At 22.8% G+C, this 6,527-nt stretch overlaps 1 non-coding gene across 1 annotated transcript; it reads left to right on the top strand.

Annotated features, from left to right (window-relative positions):
• Window positions 1-530: 530 nt before the first annotated feature.
• TRNAH-GUG (transfer RNA histidin (anticodon GUG)) lies at window positions 531-602 on the top strand. The gene has a single exon. It is a non-coding gene; the product is annotated as a tRNA-His (tRNA).
• The last annotated feature ends 5,925 nt before the right edge of the window (window positions 603-6,527 follow it).

The raw sequence follows: 6,527 nt of genomic DNA, 5'->3' as shown, positions 1-6,527 counted from the left end.
TTTTGATAAAAGTACTTTCATAAAATACTTTTATAAAAGTGTTTTTGTAAAAGTACTTTTATAAAATCACTTCTGTCAAAGTGCTTTTATAAAAGGGCTTCCATAAAAGTACTTTTATAAAAGTGCTTTACTTTTGTAAAAGTAACTTTCATAAAATTACTTTTATAAAAATGCCTTTGTAAAATTGTTTTTGTAAAAGGGTTATATTTGTTATTCTTAAAATTATCTAAAAACTACTATGAGAGAAAAAATTGAATAAATGCTTACTGTATAAACACTTAAAAAAAATTGAAAATTTAGGCTTAAAAAATAAGTTCTTATTTTTAAAACAAACACTTATTTCAGGCTTATTTCTCAAACACTAATAAATGTTTAATGGTGTGATCCCCGCCTAAATAAACATTTATTTCCTAATCACTCCCCAACATAGCCTTATACGGATGAAATTTTTACTAAGCAGACTTGTGAAAAGATAGAACTTTTTCAGTGGGTGCCTTTGAGAAAAAGAGAGAGTCATAGATAAATAACTTGTGGCTGTAGTTTAGTGGTGAGAATTCCACGTTGTGGCCGTGGAGACCTGGGCTCGAATCCCAGCAGCCACAACTTTTTCATCTTTCCAAATCGGCCGATTGAGTCGATGAGCAGTTTGCCAATAGGCCCAATACCGAATGGTTTTAAGGGTTTGCAGTTGGAATCAAAATCTTAAAAGAAAGCTGTACCTGCACTAGCCCTATAAGTCTTTGGTGTCTTTTGACTGGGCCAGAATTATGAAATCGGGCCCAGTAACCAACAAGCAGATATAGAGGAACTCTCGAGGGGGAGTAAATGTCTTTTTAAGAGAGTAGCTGAACCACTTCCTTAGCATCAGTTAAAAATGGCACACATAGAGTGATAGAGTAGCATAGTATAAAACTTCTTCGTTTTGTATATAAAAATCCCTTCTCAAGGTCAAGAGCTTGAAATTCTGTTTGGAGTTAAGGGGATTATTCATTTTAGCCAATTGTATGAAATAAAGGACAACTTTTTTAGATTTTATACTAGCAGGGACTCATGCGATGCACGGGCTTTGTTAAAATCATTTTAGGCAATAGAGTTAAGGGTGCAAATTGAGTGTACCCAATTCAAGCCCAACCTGAATCAATCAAAGCTTTTGCACAGGTTGGGTTTGAGATTTTGAACTTTAAGATGGGCTTGAGACAAAAAAAAAAAAAAAACTCGGACCTAAACTAAACTTAGATTAGGCTTAGGTTGAGGCCTCAGGGTACTGATCCAATGCATATGAGTAAACAATTGTTTTATATTTTAACCTCTAAAAAATAATAATTAGTTACATTTTATATACTGCTTTTAATAAGTTTTATAATACAAAAATAACAATAATTAATATTAACTAGGTTGTTCATCAGACCGGTGAAACTAACCAACTCGAGTCGGTCAGTTTTTCTAGTATTTCTAGTGGGTTTCGGTTCAGCAATGTCCCAATCCTAATCAGGTTAGGTCAATTTCATTTTGGCCATTTGTAAATCAACAAAAACAAAACCAATTATATATATATATATATATATATATATATATATATTAAAACAAAGCAGTCAAGAAATTTTCACATTTTTCGAATTTTTTATTTTCTTAATTCCATGTCATATTTTAAACAAACAATAAAATGCACTTTCCCAATAACCTAAATAATCTCCTCCCAAAAATTTATCTTAAATAATCTCTTCTCTGGTTCCTATTTATCTTCAAAATTATCTCTAATTTAGTAGAGAGTTTCTCTCCTAAGTTATCTCTAATTCCTATTTATCTCCAAAATTATATCTAATTTAGTAAAGAATTTCTCTCTTAAATTATCACTAATTCCTATTTATCCTTTCTATTACTTTTTATCTATATCTATCTAAAGAAAGTTTGGATTAAAAATTAAGAATTATTTAAATATTCTAACAAAATTATATAATAACTTTAAAATATTTATTAAAAGCACAAAAATAATTTTATATTTTTACAAAATATATCAAGAAATTATGTACTAACGATTTAAATCAGGTTTTTCCGGCTTACCAATTTAAATGTTTTTCAAATATTTAATAATAAGTAATTGATTTAAAAAAATAAAATTTAAATAAGAAAATTTAAATATGTTATAGAATATTTAAATATTTAAATATTTAAATAACTAAATACTTATCATAACTAGATTTTAAATAGTTAACATAACGAAGTTATGCAATAAATTTAAAAAATTTCTTCAAACTAGAAAAATAATTATAACATAATATTAGAATTAAGAATAATTTAATATATTGCAAAATTGATAATGAAATTATGTAATAATAGTATAAATTATGATTTCATGGATAATTAAATTCAATAAACAAATCATATTTTCAAATTTAAATATTTTACATATTATTTAAGTATTAAAATAACTAAATATTTTAAATAAAAAAATATTTAACATAGCTATATTTTAAATAGTTCAAATAAAGAAATTATACAATAAAATTATAAAAATTCTAAAAAGTAGAAAAATAATTATAACATAATATTGAAATTAATAATAATTTATAATTTTGACATGATATTCTAAATAACTAATTTCAATTATATCAAGTAATAATTCGAGAAAATAACTTTCAAACAAATTAATAGTTATTAATAATAATTTTAAACTCTTAATTTGTATTTATTATATAATTATATATACTAAAATTAATATTTATTGTATTTCAGTAATTATTTATAGTTTTTAGTGATAAATGTATTTTCAATGATTATGTATAAATTTATTCTGTTTTGTTATTTAACAGAAAACTTTCAATAACTATTGGAGGTTAAACTAATATTATTGAATTTTTTAAATTTAATTTATTGTACTTATTGTATTTATTGTATTTTTGTTATAACTTATTGATTAATATTTATTAGAGATTAAACTATTATTTGAGATTATACTATTTATTTAATAATTTAATATATTTTTAGTACTTATTTTATTTTTGTAATTATTGTATTTTTTCATTATCAATATATTTTCAATAATTGTGTATTTTCTCTATAAATTTTCAATAATTATTGGAGATTAAACTATTGTTATTTATCAGAGATGAGACTATTAGTTTAGCTTAAATTATGAGTGTTCATGAGTTGTTTAAGTTCTGTCTTAGGCTATTTGGCCAACCAAATTGAACTGGTCTGGTTAGGGAGTTGGTCAGCTAACACCGACTGACCTTTTCTGAAAACCAAGCCACTCAACTTGTATCGCTTTGAGTCGATTTTTTGGTTTGGTCAATTGGTTCAAAAGATTTGAACTTAAAAGTTAAATTTAACTTTAAAAATTATAATGCAATTATTAAAAAGTAAATTTAAAAATTAGATTTATGATATAAAACATTTTAGACTAAGAAATATGGGAAATTTCTAACTTTTTCATATTAAAAATTATACTTCAAATATATATATATATATATATATCAATGGTTAAGTTGTTCAATTTTGATTGGTTTACAAATAGCCAAGATGAAACTGATCCAACTTGGTCGAATTGGGAAATTTTTTAGCCAAAGCCAACCTAAACTACTAGAAAACCGACCAACTCGGGTTGAGTTGATCGAGTTAGTCGGTTTCATCAGTTTGATGAATAAACTTAATTAAAATTAATTATTGTTATTTTTGTATTATAAAAAAGTAGTATATAAAATATGAATAATTATTAATTATTTAAAAAGTTAAAAATATAAAACAATTATATACTCTTATGTGTTTCTTTTAGGGTCATTTACTAGAACACACCTTATAGTTTTACATATTTACTTAAGCCTACGTTATAGTTTTCATTTTAGTAAAACATCTCATATATTTTACAATTTATTTACTTAATCAACATTTCATTAAGGAGTGTTTGTTTTGCCATTAGGACCATGGTTTTTTATTCCAAAAATACCCTTAACACTTTTTTGTACATAAAACAAAATTGACCAATTATAACCAATAGAGTGGTTGCATGTGTCTTATTAAGGGCAAAATTAGTATTTTTATTTTTATTTTTCTTTGATTAAATTTATTTAAATGAACATTAGGGTCAACACTGTCATTATTAAGTGGTGTTTTAGTAAAATACTAACTTTAGGATAGATTTTAATAAATCCATGAAATATAAGGGATATTTTAGTAAATGGCCCTTTCTATTATTTAGCTTTCGCTTAATAAATCCTGTGCATCGACAGGTACCCGCTAGTATATATTAAAACAAACTGGGGAAGAAATCTTCTCCTTTTTTAGAATTATTTATTTATTTTTATTCCATGTCATTTTTGAAACAACCAATGAGAAGCACTTTCACAGAACATAAATAATCTCTTCTCATAAAATTTTACCTAAACTACCCCCCAAGTTTCTACAAAAATATCTCTAATTCCTATTTATCTTCTAAATTATCTCTAATTCCAAATTATCTCCAAATTTATCTCTAATTCAGTAGAGAGTTTCTCTCCTAAATTATCTCTAATTGATATTTATCCTCTCCCCTACCTTTTATCTATATATATCTAAAGAAAGTTTGATTAAAAAATTTAAGAATTATTTAAATATTCTAACAAAATTATATAATAACTTAAATATTTATTAAAACAAAAAAATAATTTTTATTTGTACAAAATTATGTACTAACAATTTAAATTATGTTTTCCAGATTACCAACTTAAATGTTTTTCAAATATTTAATAATATGTAATAGCTTTAAATAAATAAAATTCAAATAACAAAAAATATTTAAATATTTTATGGATTATTTAAATATTTATCATAAATAAATTTTAAATAGATAAAAAACAGAATTATGTAATAAGTTAAAAAATTCAAAGTACAAAATAATTATAAAATAATATTGAAATTAATAATAATTTAATATATTACAAAATTAATAATGAAGTTATGTAATAATAGTATAAATTATGATATTATGGATAATTAAATTCAATAAATAATTAATACATTACATATTATTTAACTATTTAAAAAACAAAATATTTAACATAAATAAATTCTAATTAGTTAAAATAAATAAATTATGTAATAAATTTAAAAAATTCTGAAAAGTAGAAAAATAATTATAACATAATATTGAAATTAATAATAATTTAATATTTTTACATAATATTGTAACTAACTAATTTCACTTATATCAAGTAATAATTCAAGAAAATAACTTTCAAAAAATTAATGTTTATTAATAATACTTTTAAACTCTTCATCTGTACTTATTATATAATTATATATAATAAAATTAATATTTGTTGTATTTCAATAATTATTTATTGTTTTTTATGATAAATGTATTTTCAATGATTATGTATAAATTTATTTTGTTTTATTATTAAACAAAAAACTTTCAATAATTATTGGAGTTTAAACTACTACTATTGAATTTTTTAAATTTAATTTATTGTACTTATTGTATTTTTGTTATAACTTATTGATTAATTAATATTTATTAGAAATTAAACTATTATTTGAGATTATACTATTTATTTACTAAGTTAATATATTTTTAGTACTTATTTTTGTAATTATTGTATTTTTTTCATTATCAATATATTTTCAATAATTGTGTATTTTCGCTATAAATTTTCAATAATTATTGGAGATTAAACTATTGTTATTTATCGGAGATAGGACTATTAATTTAGCTAAAATTATGAGTGTTCATGAGTTGGTTTGGTCCGGCCGTAGGCTATTTGGCCAACGAAATTGACCTGGTCAAGTTGGGGAGTTGGTTAGTTGAAACCGATTTACCATTTGTGAAAACTGACCCACTCAAGTTTTATCAGTTTGGGTCAGTTTTCACAAAAGGTTAGTCGATTCAAAAGATTTAAATATAAAAATTTAATTTAAATTTAAAAATTACAATACAATTATTAAAAAATAAATTTAAAAATTAGATTTATGAAATAAAATATTTTAGACTAAGAAATTTGGAAAATTTTTCACTTTTTCATATTTAAAACATAAAATATTAATATATATCCATGGTTAGGTCGTTTGATTTTGGTCGATTTACAAATGGCCAAAGTGAAACTGATCCAACTTGGTCGGATTGGGAACTTTTTGAACCAAAACCGACATAAAATACTAGAAAACCGACCAACTTGGGTCGAGTTGATCGGGTTGGTCGATTTCATAAGTTTGATGAATAAACCTAACTGAAATTAATTATTGTTATTTTTATTATAAAAAATTTATTAAAATTAGTATATAAAATATGAATAATTATTAATTATTTAAAAAGTTAAAAATATAAAACAATTGTATATTCTTATGTGTTTCTATTAGGGTCATTTATTAGAACACACCTTATAGTTTTATATGTTTCCTTAAATCTACCTTATAGTTTTCATTTTACTAAAACATCCCATATATTTTACAATTTATTTATTTAATCAACTTTTCATTAAGGAGTGTTTATTTTACCATTAGGCCCATGATTTTATATTCCAAAAATACCCTTAACACTTTTTTATACGGAAAAC

Source organism: Nelumbo nucifera, chromosome 1 (genome assembly GCF_055504915.1).
Source record: "Nelumbo nucifera cultivar China Antique chromosome 1, China Antique-T2T, whole genome shotgun sequence".
Classification (NCBI taxonomy): Eukaryota; Viridiplantae; Streptophyta; class Magnoliopsida; order Proteales; family Nelumbonaceae; genus Nelumbo; species Nelumbo nucifera.
Note: the sequence above shows the minus strand (reverse complement) of the source record. Positions and strands in the feature narration are given on the sequence as shown.